The sequence below is a fragment of the Zea mays genome, chromosome 5 (genome assembly GCF_902167145.1).
Source record: "Zea mays cultivar B73 chromosome 5, Zm-B73-REFERENCE-NAM-5.0, whole genome shotgun sequence".
Lineage (NCBI taxonomy): Eukaryota > Viridiplantae > Streptophyta > Magnoliopsida > Poales > Poaceae > Zea > Zea mays.
In genome coordinates this window covers 197,428,984-197,445,877 of record NC_050100.1, presented here as the reverse complement: position 1 = coordinate 197,445,877, position 16,894 = coordinate 197,428,984, and the positions used below count along the sequence as shown (strand labels likewise).

Sequence of the window (16,894 nt, the reverse complement as noted above, 5' to 3'; positions counted from 1 at the left end):
CGAAGCAATAACTCCAGAAGAAGCTAAAACCGGATCAATAAGGGTAATAGCTTCGGCAGCATCAGGTTCCGAAGCTGATTATTCTGTGGAAAAAGATGCTTTAGAAGGGATCAGGTTGCAAGCTGTGGAGAACATCAACAAATATCAAGCCGAAACAATTAAATGGCGAGATAGAAAGGTTCGACTAAAGAATATTGAGCCAGGACACTTGGTGCTTCGGAGAGTGGCCAATCCAGAAACAGTGGGCAAGTTACAATTGAAATGGGATGGACCTTTCTTAGTAGCATCTTCGTCAAGACCCGGTTCATACAGATTGAAGGATATGGACGGCAACGACATTCCTAGATCTTGGAATGCGGATGAGCTTCGGCGATATTATGTATAATTCGATGTAATTTTTCATATTTTTTATTTTTTATTTTTTCTTTCATGGCACCCTTTTCCTTTCCGAGGGGGGAGAAAGGTTTTTAATGGGGCCATCACGTGTAATTTTCTTTTTTAGTTCTATAAGAGCAAAATCCCCCAAAGAATGTAAATGTAAAAGCTGAGAACGCACCATCGAGTGCCAAAAAGTAAAAACGAAGAAGCTCCAAAGTCGTTCCTAAGGGAATGCAGAGCTTACAGCGAAAAGTCAACGCTGATTCCGCCAAAAGTAAAGGCGAAGAAGCTCCAAAGTCGTTCCTAAGGGAATGCAGAGCTTACAGCGAAAAGTCAACGCTGATTCCGCCAAAAGTAAAGGCGAAGAAGCTCCAAAGTCGTTCCTAAGGGAATGCAGAGCTTACAGCGAAAAGTCAACGCTGATTCCGCCAAAAGTAAAGGCGAAGAAGCTCCAAAGTCGTTCCTAAGGGAATGCAGAGCTGAGGTGTGATTGTTCTCAAAATGGTTATGAATATGACTTCGGATACGTGTTTGGCCATGAATTTGCACATCACATTACATCATAACATTTGCATTCATAAACATTCATCTAGGCATAAGTAGGATAGTCATCATGGCATAAATGGTTGCTTCAGCAAAAAGAGGAAAAAGAAGGGGAAGAAAGAGCTTCGTGCACAAAAAAGAGAGCTTCGGAAAAAAGGGAAAATGTTGTTCTCTATGCTTCGCTGCGTACGAAAAGAAGGGAAGGTGTTTTTTCGCCGACGGCTCAAAAAAGAAAAATTTCGTCCACATCAAAGCATTTCTTATACAGCAATGGGAGGGTAAAGACATATAATAAGGTATGAACAGAATTCATTAAAGACCTTCGGCATTGTTTACATTTACAAAAGTTACGTTTACAAAAGCTTTCAAAAGTTTCTCAAGCATTGTTTACAGTCTACTATCTAATCCCCAAGGAGCTTCGGCTTCGGCGGCTTCGGCATCATTTTTGACCTTCGACTTCAGCTTCGTCATCCTACATGAATAAGATCGTTGTAAGTCAAAATCGAGCTTACAAGAAAAGGTAAGCACAAGGTATGGTTTCTTACTGGTTCAAGGTGGCTACGAGCTTCGTCTCCTGCCTTTTCTCGCCCACCTTTTGTCCATATCATTTTTATAAATCTATTCGAGATACTTCGGGCAAGATCAGGAATGTCGTCCAGGATTGATGGCGACAAAGTGAAATTTGGCCTATTCACAATCCTTCCATGCTCGCAGCCAGCCTTCAGGAAAGCCGCAGCAGTGCCTCGAGAAGCCACCCAGGCACAGAAGTCACCATGCCCAGCTATGACTTCGTCGAGCTCGTCAATCTCCCCCTCAATATGTTCGAAGGTTTTTGGTAGATCTTCAGCTGAGGGGGTAAATTTTCCACTGCTGGCTCCAACTGAGTAAAAAATCTTTTTTAACCGATGAATGCATCTGTGGCTGAATTCCAAGCAGTTTTCTTGAAGACTTGCCAGTAGTTTTTTCAAATCTGAATTCTTTTGAGCTTCGGCTTTAAGTTTTGTATTAAGATCTTGTTTTTCTTGTTCGAACTGCTCAGACTGGCGGAGAAGCTTCGTGTTCAGTTCTGTTATTTTTGCTTCAGCTTCCGCCAATAGTCCTTCGGTTGCCTGGAGCTCAAAGTTCTTTTTCTCGAAGGCATCTGATTGTTCCTTTATTTTGCTTTCCAAATTTTCAATCATGACTTCGTGCTTTTTATCTTCAAAATCTTGTTGCATCTGCAAGGCTTTGCTCAGAAGCATACTCTGCACGAAAGCAACCTTCGTCAGACATGTTTTCGTTCTTAGAAACAATAAAGGTTAAGGGAAAAGCAGTTCACCTTGAAGTTGGAATAAAATAAGCTGCCAACGACATGTTGTCGTCGGTAGCGGCTGATGTCCGTTTCTAGCTTCGGAAATCCGATATTCTTGGACAGAGTACTGATAATTTTGGCTCCAGTTTGATCTCGGATACAGCCCAATTCTTCATCATCAACGCCTCCGAAGAGGAGCGCTCCAGGCTTGTATCCGCAGGATTTGGCGTATTCTTTAAGCTCTTTTATTTCCGCTTTTGATAATTGTTCTCCGATTAAATTCCGGAACATGAAAGTTTCGTTCTCCGAAGCTTCATCAGCAATTTCTTTCCCTTTCGCCGACGCTACGGTCGCGGCCTCTTCGGCGGTGGTGGTAACTTCTTCTGTAGTCATGCCTAGCAGTATTTGGTCAATATGTTCAAATGTGCTCTCTAGGTTCAGATCTTCAACTGAGGCAGCTTCGGCGGCTATGGCCTCCGAAGGTGCAATTTCAATATTTGTCTCTTCCGCAGCCGCTGATATTTTTCGAGCTGAAGCTCTTGGCGGTGTCTTGTCGATAACTTCTGTCACACCGATCATCCTCTGTCTTTTTACTTTAGTTGTTTTCTTCATTCTTTCGGGCTCCTTTTCCTTCGGAAAAAATTTTGTCAGTCGAGGCCCTTGTGGACTTAGCTTCGCAGGCATGGATTCAGTCATTACCTGCAGAATGGCCTCTACATCAGTGGTAGAGGGTGATGCGGGGGATTTTTCTTCATCAGATATTTTTTGTTTCGGAGAAGATGCTTTCTTCTTCTTTGGAATCTTCTTCTTCGGTGTCTCTTCTTCATCTTTGTTTGAAGCTTCGGTCATCCTTTTCCTTTTTTGGCCTCCGGCATTTTTGTTTAAATTTTCATAGTCTGGGTATTCAAACTCCAGAGCGTCCAACACTCGGTTTAGCCTTCGCTTCGGACGGGTGCCGAAGGCCGCAGTCATCAATTGATCTTCTTTTTTAGAGTAATTGCCAAGTATTTCATTGCACATTGCTTCAATCGTATCTAGCCACTCTTGGCAAGGTGCTTTAAAGTACTTTTTAAACTTGAAATAGTAAGGTAAACGTACGAGTTCACCTTCTTTCTTTTCCCCCTGTAGCTTCGGCATTTCCCATTCTTTCAAACTGGGAAAAACTTTGAATGCTAAAAACTCTTGAACCAGGTCCCTTGTGCTGATATGCTCTGCAATAATTCTGAATTCACTCATTGCTTGTTGTGTTGGACCTTCGGGTGTCATGTTGCAGCGAGGTCGGGTTTCTCCGAAGATTAATTCCAGTGGGCTTTGTACAAGCTTTTCCTTGTCGTCATCAACCTTGACATAGAACCACTCTGATTTCCAGCCTGCTGCCCACTTGCTTCGGTAGCTAATTACAGGGAATTTTGTAGTTTTCCGATAGGCAAAGTTATAGCAACCAAAATTATCGTGCAATCCATCTTTTCTAGCCTTTGTTTGATAATGCAGCTCGTGAACCCGGCAGAAGCTGTCCGCAAATGGTTCCACCGCTTGGCTTCGGAGTGCCCAGATATAAACAATAAGCCTAACGATAGCGTTAGGGGTCAGCTGATGAAAATAGATACCGAACCTCTTCAGCACCTCTCCAATGATCCCATGTAGGGGGAATCTTAATCCAGCCTTTAAAAAGCTCTTGAAAATAACAATTTCATCTTTCTCCGGTTTTGGGGTAGTCTCTTCTCCCCCGAAGCGCAAAAGCTTCTTCTGATTTTCAGTGAAAAAGCCCGATTTTACCATCTTGGACAGATCAGCCTTCGAAATAGTAGATTTTCCGAAGTCCAAATGGCTCGGCTTGCTTGGCATGGCAATGCGATAATCATCTTCGGAATCAGTTTCCTCAATATTCTCTTCCTCTGCTTCAGCGATTGCTTGTTCTGCTTGTTCTGCATCATCATGAGGGATCTTTTCCGAAGTCACTAGACCCGATCGTTGCATGGCTTCGGAGATGGGGAGAGTCTCCGAAGCTTCAGTTTCCTCCCCCTCGCGCTCAACCCTGGCGGTAGAGCGGACTCTGGCCATTCAATTATGAACTTGTGAAACTTTAATATTTTCTTCCTCCGAAGCAGGTTTCAAACTGGAGCTTCGTTCGATTCTAACAGACAAGCTTCGGTGATGGTTAAAAATTTTGGCAGGAAAACAGTGCAAATAGCAATGAATGCTGTGGTAACTTCACACCTACTCGTCTGTTTATATAGTGCTGCAGGTAAGAAGGCGAAGCGCCAGAGTTTTTACACCAGGCGCACACCCGCTTGCGCTCGCTGCGCGGTGGACCGCAGGGACAAACAGTAAACTCTGCAAGGTGGGACCGCTACGTGCTGGGAAATTAAATCGTTTCTCGGCAACGAGCTCAGGGAAGGTGTTTTTTGGACCTTCGGCTCTCCGAAGCTTAAGAGACTTTTTTCACGGATCAAGCTCGTTACGAAAAACGATCTAGCACCGCGAAAGGGGCTACTATTGGGTCTATGCTTCGTCGCCGAAGGTCTTCAAGGGAGAAGCGGCTTTAGGCTGAAGCTGTTTGCATGAGATGGCCGAAGGTTCCTTTCCATGAAGCTTCGACAGTATAAACCGACTTAAAGATAGAATGACTTTTTAGTCCATGAAGGTCTGAGTCAATGTTGTAAGCTTTTATAAGGGGCATACTTGTAATTCCTCACAGGCTGCGTCCTGTGCCTATAAATAGTGAACAGTATTCCGTTGCTGTTCAGGCATTCTAGTATTTTGCAATCGCATCTGTCGGAATTCAACCTTTTGCCAAGGCAAAGGTATTTCTGTATCCAATAATTCAATATATTAAATAATTATAATGTGATTTATACATGTTTTATTTGTCCTTCTCATACCTTTTATTTTATGTTATCTTATAATTTCTGCTGAAATTTTATTACGAAGGTTTAAGCTTCGTAACTATGTTCTTGTCAGCCTTCGTTCGAAAACATTATTCTCAAGAGAATAATGTTTCATGGATGAAGGATGTTAACATTTAACATTTTATGTTGCCTTGTTCTTAATTCATAGCATTTAAGTACAAGTCTCCAACATACTCTATGTGTGTTACAATCAGTTGTGTTGTTGGATATCTAGGTTGTAGTATTGTCTAACTTTGTACACTTTCAGGGACATAGGCTAGAATGATTCTAAATCAGAGCTCAAATAAGAGTACGGCTAGCACTTCTTGTACCTGCTCAAGATGTTTTCCACCTCATAGTGTCGTTACGAAATGTGTGAACAGGAGATTAAGAAAAATATCCCCTCTTGCATGTGTGTCTGCAACCAATAAAACAAAGGTGCCCCTGTTATATCTCTGTTGTTTTATATCTGGTCAATATAGATGATTCTGCCTATTTATTCTAATAGGATTGCATCTGCATGTCCCAGATTGTTTGTTAGAGTACTTAACTGAAACTGAAATATAAAAAGTTCTCACATCAGTACCTTTTTACTAATATCTCATTTCTCCTTTTCTTCGTGTTCCCTTCTATTGATTGTCTTTCTTTTGTTCTCTTATTTTTTTTGTTCTTTGCTTCCCTTTTTCTTTTTATGCTCTATTCCTAGCTATAGGTCCTCCCTTTTCTTATTGATGATTGCAAAAGGACATATTGCATTTTATGCTCTTTGTCGCGTCTTCAGAATGTACCTAATATATTATTTGCTTAGTTCTAATGTGCTCTTTTTTTATTTCATATTTTGGTGCATGATTTATGTCTGTGGCTATTTACTGGACGTTCACACGACGCTTCATAAAATCTCATATATGCATAGGATACATCGCACTTCTATCTGACCTACTCAAGTCTGGTGTTCAGCGGTTGCCACACCTACGAGGCTAGGATATCAAATGGATTACATCTCCAAAAGGGAACCTTTCTATGGACGTGTTTGGTTCGGCTTTTTTCTGAATAGCTTTTTTGAAAAGCTGGCTGTGGGGAAAAGCTGGTGATTAGAATTTAGGTGTTTGGTTCGGCAGCTGTGGAGAAAAGCTGTTGGTTAGAATCTAGGTGTTTGGATACGCAGATTCTCAGATTCTGTTTACAAACGATACACATAAACACCGAACCAACAAAAGATCATTACATTATAATTAGTAGAGTTCAATACAACATAACTACCGTTACAATCACATAATAAACTACGACACTAATGCATTAGCAATTGCATCTCTAAATGCACTCATGTCTAACTCATCAGATGTGCTACTACTACTCTCACCTACGGGTACATCCTGACCAAGGCTATTAGGCCCAAGTTGATCAAAGTCTCTATCGTGTAGAACACTGTCTCTAATGAAGTTATGCAACGTCATACAAGCAATAATTATCTTCGATTGTTTCTTAACCGAAAAAGAAGGGAGACTTAGGAGAATTCTCCACTCCATTTTAAGCACCCCAAAAGATCGCTCTATAACATTGCGTAGCGAAGAGTGTGTAAAGCTGAATACTTCTTTGCTCCCAACAGGTTTCCTAGCATTTTGCCATTTAGAAATGTGGTACTTCTGACCCTTATAAGGAGCAAGGTACCCCTTCCTATTTGGATAACCAGAATCCACAAGATAATATTTACCTGCACAAACAAAAATCTCAAGTTAAATACATAAGATATAAAATAATATGGTACGAGAGAAAAATAAAACATTCTTATATACCTTCCTGTGGCTGCGGGAACCTGTCCACGTAAGTTATCAAAGTATCTTGTAATACTCTAGTGTCATGGACTGAACCTGGCCATTCTGTCACAACAAATGTGAACCTCATATCGAAGTCACAAACGACCATTACATTTTGGGATGCGTAACCGTACTGACCAATATATTTTGGTTGCTCCGTGGCCGGGACTGACGCGGGAAAGTGACTTCCATCAATTGCTCCTATGCAATCCTTGAAATGGGGCCAAAATCTAGTCTCTCGCAATCAAGGGTGAATATCTATGAAATGTGGGTCTTTCGGCTTGATTACGTCAGACGACATCTTATATAGTGCATTTAGGACTTCACTATACTTGCGACGAATAGTTTCCAAAGAGTGACCAAACTTATTCCTTATCTGCCTAAATGACTGTGGGCCCCCACATGCCCACAAGAAAATACCTAAAGCTTCCGTGGTACTGACACCTCGGCTTGGAAGCAGACCATAACTTTCGACCAATGTATCATGCAAACGTCGGAAAACAGTTCGCCTCATGCGAAACATGTCGAAACAGTCGTCACTATTCTCCAAGGTTCGCTCAACCCATTGAATACCTGTTTCAACCATTGCTCTTCTTGAAACCCCACTTGACGAGCTCCCCCAAATGTCTACAGCACAAAGGGCAACAAGCAATTCTCCAGCCCTCTCATCATCAGATGTGTGTGTATCAGGTTCACACATCTGCAAACACATAAACAATAACCACATATCTTGAATAAGCACAATATATTACACACATATTCATGTATCATAACTAACAGAAGGTTCACAGATTCATATTGTTCACAAACATACAACTCTTATTATTGAAAAACCTTGTTCAACTCGAATAAATGGAAAATTGTGCGATGCGGAACAGATGCATACGCCATTTATAGTTTGTAACACGACTGCACGACTAAACAAGACTCGAACTGACGACAGTTAAACTAAAAAAGACTCCAACTGCACGACTATAAAAGACTCCAACTCATGGCAGTTCTTAACAGCAGCAGCAAGGACCAGCAGCATCGTTGTCGGACGACCACCATCTAACTGGACTTTACATTCATCTCGAAAGCACGGTGCAGCCAAGCGTTCCTTCCTTCTTTGGTCTTCAGGGTTGCAAATACATCTCTATACCATTTCTCCATCAACAAGTGAGTGGCAAAGAAATGTAAGTCATTGCCTTCATCTGATCCATCTTCAATTACTTGTTGCAACTGAGCAGCAACCTCTACACGAACTAGGTCGGTCTCAGCATAGGTTATGGACTTGTTAGTGTTCATGGAACGCGACTCAAAAGCCTCCACAAGGCGTTTCATGTATTCATCCTTCGTATCTTTTTTCTTCTTAGGTTTAGGAGAATCATGTAGAACCTTACGCTTCCCTATCGCATTTGAGCAGGGGTCAGGCATGCTGTTTTCACCACCTCCTAAAGTGGCTTGCACGTGGTCATCAGATGAAGAATTAGCATCCTCAACTCCAGGAACAAGGGTTGTTTCATTGGTGCAGACAATGGGTCCAAACATAACCTTAAGCTCATCCTCATTCTCAAGGGGGCTGTTTTGAACATAATACACCATGGCATTGCCTGTAGTAAAGGTTATTTCCTACTTTCAGATGTCCATTTGAATTGTAAAACTAGGAAAAAAAATTAGTCTACTTACTTCATTTTGCTTAGCCCACCACTCATCTGGTGCACTGATAGAACCAGTATGAGGGTCTCGACCAAGACCTGTAGCCCTTTCATTTAGTGTTTTCCACTGGGTGAACATTCTCTTTAAGGAGTCCCATCTATTCTTCATTTGATCCCTGGTGTAAGTGCGACCAGTCCGTTCCTTAAACTTCCTTATGAGGTTAGCATACCCTTCTGCATTTAGAAAATGTTGGGGCCTGTTGCGTGCATTCACCTCTTCTACACAAATTTCTGTGTAAATTTTTGTTGCTCTACTATCCCACTTTGCAATCACTTTGCCAGACTTGTCCATCTAGTGCAAAAGAAGTGTAAAGTTTTGAAAATACGTAGTGCTCTCGGATTAAGAAGAAAACAAAATGAACACTGAAGTGACCATAATAACATCAGGTAGTACCATAAGTAGTAACATTCGGTTTTGCTTAATTGCAGAAAGACAACCTTAATTAAACTGCTGCTGGACACAAAAGGACAGGGAAGACATTTACAGCAGCCCATTAAGCAAAAGCCTGATCATATCCCTGTTTCCCTAAGACCTTACTACAAGATTAACCAAGTTCTAACTTAGACCTCATTGTCACTAAACGAAGGCATCTGATCGGAGTCATATTCAATACCCCAAAACCTTTCGAAGTGCTCGGCAAAGTCCCAGTCTGGACTAAGGTTGTCTTCACCAGGGGGTGGTGAGGACAAGTCTGAGGGTTCGTAGTTGCTGTCAGGCTGGTGGGTTACGTTGTTGACCTTGTCCAAATACTCTTGGAGCACCAGAGAATCTTGCTCCATCATGCAAGCAATGTCCTCCAATGCTACACGAAGTTTGGTAGCGTCAAATGAGGTCAACCCGCGTCCTGGACAGATTGTTTCCTGAGCTACAGAAAATATCTTGTCCGCAATCTTTTGCATCCTTCCAATTGCCTTATCGGCTATGGAGTCTGTTGAATCCATCTGATGTGGATTTAGGTGGTTAGTTTACTACACAAGGGGACAATCTACTAACTTCCATGTATTGACATGAATTGCGTGCTAACATGGACAAACTTTGGTTCAAGCTAGTAACATACAGGTAGTAGCAAACAGAGAATGAACTGAACCGTGAACATACAGGTTCTGACAAACAAACTAAGAAGTAATCACTCCACAAATAATACTTATACAACAGAACAATGGTATCCCTAGGTAACAGTAAACAAAAATTGGTTCAGCCCATGTGGACAGTAAAGTGCGCGACAAATTGTGTATGAAATTACCTTGGTTGCACTTGATCTTGGAACCGAAGACGAAGACCCCGAGTTGATACGGAAATCTGAAGGCGACAATGCAGAAAAATTATATGTTACTACGTCGTTCCATACCCTTTAAGATGAAGAGAAGTAACTAGAGAGGAGGGGGCGGCGTGGGTCGGGATCGAGGACGAACCCTAGCAACACGAGAGGAGGGAGCGGGGTGGGTCGGGATCGAGGCGAGCTACACCATACCTACGAAGATGCCGACACGATGGTGGGGGAGCAGAGGAACCTTCACGACGGACCAGGGGCGCCCGGTGTGACTGCGTCAACCATACCGACAGAGTAAACGGTGAAGGAACGACCGCGGCGGCGGTGGTGAATGAGAGGGCCCGGATGGAGGAGACACCACATACCTGCGAAGACGGGGGGAGAGGTTCCTTCACGACGGGGCTCAGGCGCCGACGTGGGTGCGTGAACCCTAGCCAAGACGGGAATGAGACGCGATAGTGGGAGGAGAACAGACGGTGGGGATGGACGAGTTCGCGGAGGAGGTAGGCCGTACCTGCGAAGACGATGAGATGCGGGAGGAGAGGGACTGGCGGCGGTGCGCACCGGCGGTGCGTTGGGTTAGCGGCGGCGGAGGCGCGTTGCGGGGGATAGAACCCTAGCGAAGTGGGCGGGGGCTTCTAATCGAAGCAAACTGAGGCCCGCTTCCTGCAAACCGTGGGCGGTGGGCTTCTTACCCAAGTGCTTCGCGCAGAAGTCGCGCGAAAATTTTGGCGTTTGGTTCCAGCTTCAGCTTTTGGCGGCCAGAAGCCGCCCAGAAGCTGAACCAAACAGGGGCTATGTCTGCAACTCTGCATGGTATGGTATGATATGGTACGGTATGGTATGGTATTGAAGTACTTATTTTATTGTTTGGAGTTGTGATAGATAGCATGTATTTTTGGCTTGGTTAAGGGGAGAAATTTATTCTCATTGGTCATCTATGTGACCTCTTCATAACTCAAGTTCCTTGGCTGATCCATATAGAACGATGCTACCTACTACCACAACATTACCATCTAAGCAAATTGTGTTATTTGTTCATCTACGTCGAAATTTGGCTACCATCACAATACAAAGCACATTTGACCATTTTGGGTGCTCACACAAGGTTCGAAATTGTTGGTATTTTTTACATTAGATTATGCTTTATGGGAACTATATCCTTATGCTCTGAAACACATGTTTGTTGGCACTACATCTTAACAAGTAATGATGGTGCTTGCTGCTTCTCATTAGCGAACGATGAAATAGTTTTGACAATATTTTGTTCGTCTTAGGGAAATTATTTTATTCTGTGGTTTACCTTTTGTTAGTGATAACTACAAGTGACTTATGGCCTAACCAGTTGCAATAAAATAAGTTTGATCTTTGGTATGATATACTTCCAAAGATCTATTTGTACATATGTAAAAGTTTATCTTTTCCATATTTCTATATTTTTATGTATTTTGCCCATCATTATATTGCACATGAAAAATTCTCAAATTAGGATTGATGGGATCTAACATCTTGTGGAATTATTCAAATAAAATAGTGTGTTATGCATGCATGAGCCATGATAAATGGTGTACAATGAAACCAAGAAAATCTTTTGGTCTTACCATGCTGACATTTTTATTATGTACTATGAAGTTGTCATATATGTTTCTTATTATTTGAGAAAGATTTAATAAAAAGTCCTTTCTACCTATTTCTACATATTCTAAATGAAATTCTTGGAGATGAAGAGCGTATCCAATCTCTGTATTCTGAGATTCTTGGGAGAAGCACAAGCAGCCTCCAGAAGAACTTCTAATTTCAGTGTGGATGCAACTGGAGATGAAAGCCTTTCCGTTGAAGCACACAATTATAAACTCAACAATACTGCGTCTATTTTTTTGAAACGAACCGACGGGAGATCTGCCTATTATATTAAAAACAGAGTAACCCAAAGTGGTGAGGTTTAAAATACAAAGACACCCCACAAAAGCATGACCAAGTCGAAAAACACAAACACACAAGACTAATCTGAAAGGAGACTAGGAGAAAAACTAAGCTCAAAGACACAAAACTAAAGAGATGCTAGGAGATTAGCCAGCTGGTTGGCTCCTGCACATATCCAGGCTGATGCCTCAGATATAATAGATGTGAGGATCTGAGCACATGTGGAGGATTTGTGGTCGAAAATCCTAGCATTTCTCTCACGCCAGACGGTCCAATTCACTAGAATTAAGAGGCTTCTCAAGCCCTTCCCGTTGCAATCTTGAGTTGTAGCTAGGGACGTCCACCATTGTAGGACAGACCCACTGCGGTCCCAGTTACTTGGACTAAGGCCCTCCACCGCTGCCCATACAGCCACCTCTCCCAAATCCGCTTGGTTAAACGACACTCAACGAAGAGATGCAATCCTGACTCCAAAGTTTGCCCACACAATGCACATGCAGCGTTGTGGGGTCAATCCCTCTTCACAAGACGATCCGCTGTCCAAATTCTATTTTGGATGGCTAACCAACTGAAGAATTTACATTTTGGTGGCGCCCATACCTTTCAAATGATCTAGTTCATATTTGTAAGTTCATAGCCGAGGAATTGGGCAAGGTAAGCTTATTTCGCCGAATAATGTCGGTCTTCTAAGAGTTTCCAACTAATAGAGTCGCAAATACCCGGTTGCAAGGATATTCTTTGCAAAATTGACCAATGCCTACAGTACACCACAATGTGTTGCTCTGTCACCTTAGCAGAAAACAGGTTGAGGTCCCTAATCCAAGTATGATTCCACAGCGCTTCACTCAAAGATCTGTCCTTTCTTCGGGACACATTGAAAATGAGAGCCACAATGTCCTTCGGTCTTAACCCTTGCACCCACACATAATTCCAAAAGGACACCTTTGTCCCGTCTCCCACCGAAATCGATGTCGCTGTTGCGAAGAGCTGTCGATCTTTTGTCGTGCAAGGGAGTTCTAAGGTCGTCCAGAACCTAGCTGATGAAGCCCAATCTTGCCACAGCCAACGCAAACACAAGGCCCTTGCAAATTTGGTTAAATGAAGGATACCCAAGACTCCACACTCTTTTGGCCTTGCGGAACGGATCCAATTTACCTTGTGTTTACCTCCCGTAATTTGCGCACACCCAGTCCAAATGAATTTTTTCCTTCTCAAGTCAATTAAATTCAAAAATTCCTTAGGAGCCCGTAAAGCAGAGAGAAGGTAGATTGCTTGTGAGGTAATGACTCACTTAACTAAAGTCAGTCTGCCAGCCATAGAGAGGTTTTTCCCATTCCAGCCACTGAGCTTGTTCGAAATTTTGTCAATTAAGAACTGAAAGTCGCTCTTCTTCAGTCAGGATGACGAGAGTGGGAGGCCCAGGTATTTTAAGGGGAAGGTAGCCCTTCTGGCCGGCATATTCCTTAGGACCGCATTGATGTCAATACCTTGACAACGGATAGGCACAACTGTGGACTTATGGAAGTTTGTCAACAGCCCTGACGCCTCACCAAATAGCCCGAGCAGCTTTAGTATTGTCTCGACCTGCTCTTTTTTTGGTGCAATCAACAAGGCCGCATCAGCATACAATGAGAGACGAAGGCAAGGCGAGCAGCCCCTGATTTTTTCTCAAAGTCCCGTCTCTGTTGCCAAGTCTAAAATTTTCTGCAATGGGTCAATGGCAAGCACAAATAACAATGGTGAGAGTGGGTCTCCCTGTCTAAGTCCTCGACCATGAGACAAGGGGGGATTCGGGACCCCGTTAACAAAGACCCTTGAGGTGGATGTTGAGAGGATGGCTGCAATCCAATCTCTCCACCAAGAAGGGAAGCTTAGATGTTGAAGCAGCGAGATAAGGTATTCCCATCAGACCGAATCAAAGGCTTTCGCAATGTCCAATTTGAGGAAGAGCGAGGGTATGTTCATGCATTGGTAGCGCCTCACTGCACTACGCGAGGCCATAAAATTATCCTGAATAGTCTGTTTCTTGATGAAGGCGCTTTGGCATTGTGAGACGATTTCATGCATATGTGGCGCTAATCGGAGAGCAAGAGTCTTGGTGATGATTTTGACAAAGGAGTGAATGAGGCTAATCGGTCTAAAATCACCAACTGCCTCCGCTCTCTCCTTTTTAGGAAGTAGAATAATATTTACCGAGTTGATGAGTTGCAGGTTCATGCACTGAAGGTCGTGAAATGCCTTAACTACCTCCATCACATCGTGCTTGATTATGTCCTAACAAGATTTAAAGAAGGTCTCCGTAAAACCATCTGGCCTAGGAGCCTTATCAGTCGGCAGAAGGTCAACACTTTTTTTAATTTCTGCTTTAGTAAAAGGCATGTCAAGGGAGGACAAATTATATCGCTGAGAGTTGAAGATGCCATGATTAATCTCCACTTGCCTAGGTTGAGGACGTTGCATAGTGCTTTGGAAAAAATTTTGGACCTCCAGAGACTTGTCCTCATGCGTGACAACCCAACCATGCTCTTTCTTAAGTTTTTGGATGAAATTCTTGCGCCTTCTAGAACTTGCTCTGATGAAAAAAATCTGGTATTGGTATATCCTAACTTAAGGGTGGTTAAGCATGAATTCTGCCTTCTCCTCGCTCTCTCCACAACCGCCAATCTGATAATACGCTGCTTCAGCTTATTTCTTAGACTCGATTTAGCGGGGGATAGCTGCCTATTTTCTTGTGCTAAATCGAGTCTAAGGATGACTTCTAGAGCCATATGCAGATAGAGCCTTGCATCTGGAATGATTTTATCATTACACTCACGTAGCGCAGCTGCCGTGTTTTGCAATTTGTGGTAGAGCCTGTGGAATGGCTCATGATGAACCGACGGCGCCATCCATGCTGTCTGGACCACTTGCTTGAACCTCGGTAGCCTTTCCCAAAAGTTCTCAAACTGGAATGAACGAGGTCGTCTTGGGCTGGTTTGATTTGAGAGGAGCGGACATTGATCCGATAATGAAGAAGACAAGGCTTGCAGCCCATGACTGCCGAAGAGATCCTCCCATTCACCGCTGCAAAATATTCTATCCAGCCTGACCAACGTTGGGCGTCGCCTTTCATTGCTCCAAGTGAATTTCCTATTCTGTAAGTGTAATTCTTTGAGTTCACACTCATCTATTGCCTGTCTAAATTAATTCATGAGCCGCAGGTTAAGACGGTTGTTATTTTTGTCCCTTGCTTTGTATATGCAGTTGAAGTCTCTTAGAATGAGCCATGATGTTCCCAACTGAGGCTTGAGGTCTTGCAGTTCACGTAGGAACGCAACCTTGTTACCATTTCTCGCAGGCCCATACACCATGGTGAGGAGGAATGAGACGTTCGATTCCTTCATGTGGACATGAGCTAATATGTGATACTCACCCTGGGTACAGTTAACAAGCTCCATAAAGTCATTGTTCCATAGAATAAGAATGCCACCACAGGTACCACTAAAGCCACCAGCAGGTTTGAAACAGAACATGTCCAGCTTAGGTCCTCCCAATGAGGCTGCTAGGAATTGGTCAACCAAAATCAGTTTGGTCTCTTGCAAGCAAACCCGGTGACAAGTAGTTGTGGCAATTGTCTCACGAACAGTTTCACGTCGTGCAACATTATTTAGACCCCAGACGTTCCAACAGAGAATTTCTAAGTTGACCTCTGCCATTAGAAAAAGAAGGAATCCCGCCTGACAACAAAACAATAGCTGCATGAAGAAGGAAATGCCTTGACATTACCCTTAATTTGGGGTCTTAGGAACACACGACAGGAATTCAGCAAGGCAACATCAGTGAACATTCCCCAGACTATAGCAAACGCAGCAAAATAACAGTAGGTGCATGAAGAAGGAAGTGCGTTCACATTACCCATAAATTGGAGTCTTAGCAGTACACAACAGCAACTAGGAAGGCCACACAACCCATCAAACATTTAAAATCAGAAGATAAACCAGAGGAAACATTGCAGGCTTTCAAGTATGGTAAAGAACTTGCAAAGCAAGCTGCATCGCTGGAATTAGAATTTAAGAGTAGTAGTAGAATGGCTACACAAGCGCCTAATGTCTCTTCTATTGTTGGTACTTCGACGACTGCTGGTTCTGATAAGGCTAGAATAAAAAAGGACTTCAACTGCGAAAAAGAATTAAGGAAGAAAAGAATGATCTTGCATGAGCTTAGAGATATAGGCTGGTCATATGCAGGCATTGTTTTGCTATTTTATATTGGCACAAATGTGTAATTTGGAAAACACATGTCCTATGTTGTGCTTCCTTGCATCCTCTAAAACATTGTTATAGATTTTTATGCTTTTTCTATAATACTTTTTTTATCTAAATCTTTTTTGTAATATTTGTATATCACAACAAACTGTCACATGAATTTTGCCCCTCAAATGGTCGTATGATCTATATAACTATCCAATTCAAATCATCTTTGTTACCATTGTTATAATTTACATGTAATGGGGTGCCACACAGATTTATTTTAGAGAAGAGTAAGATGATCCTAGACTTTGTTGAAGGTTTTCTGACAATGTCGAGGGCTAGTTTGGGAGCCTCAAACCCGGAGGGGATTGGAGGGGCTAAAATCCCCTCCTTATACAATTTTGAATAAGAAGAGGATTTTATCCCCTTCAATCCCCTCCGGGTTTTGGACTTCCAAACTAGCCCTGAGGGTTGATTTGGTGACAAGGGGATCACGGGGGAATTGGACCCTGTTCACCAAATCAGTCCTGAAGGATGAAATTGCTATCGTATTTATAATACAAAGACAATACTCGACCACAACCTCCTCGACGAGTGATGGCCTATGCTGCGGTGCGGGCACTATGGCCAGGCAGGGACACGTGCGAGGTCATAATGTCGACTAGGTATATTGTTCAATAAAATGTCCATCTCATCAATAACTTACATAATTATTACGAGAAATCGTAGCAACGCACGGGTCCTTAGCTAGTGTTTTTTAAATACCACATCCATACAATCCATTTCAAAAACTAAAATTAACCGTTCCATATAGAACTAGATGATATATATAGATATATATATATATTTGGAGCCCTGAG

At 42.7% G+C, this 16,894-nt stretch overlaps 1 pseudogene; it reads left to right on the top strand.

Moving 5' to 3' along the window:
• The first annotated feature begins 5,382 nt into the window (after nt 1-5,382).
• Nucleotides 5,383-11,159, top strand: LOC109939859 (uncharacterized; annotated as a pseudogene).
• The last annotated feature ends 5,735 nt before the right edge of the window (nt 11,160-16,894 follow it).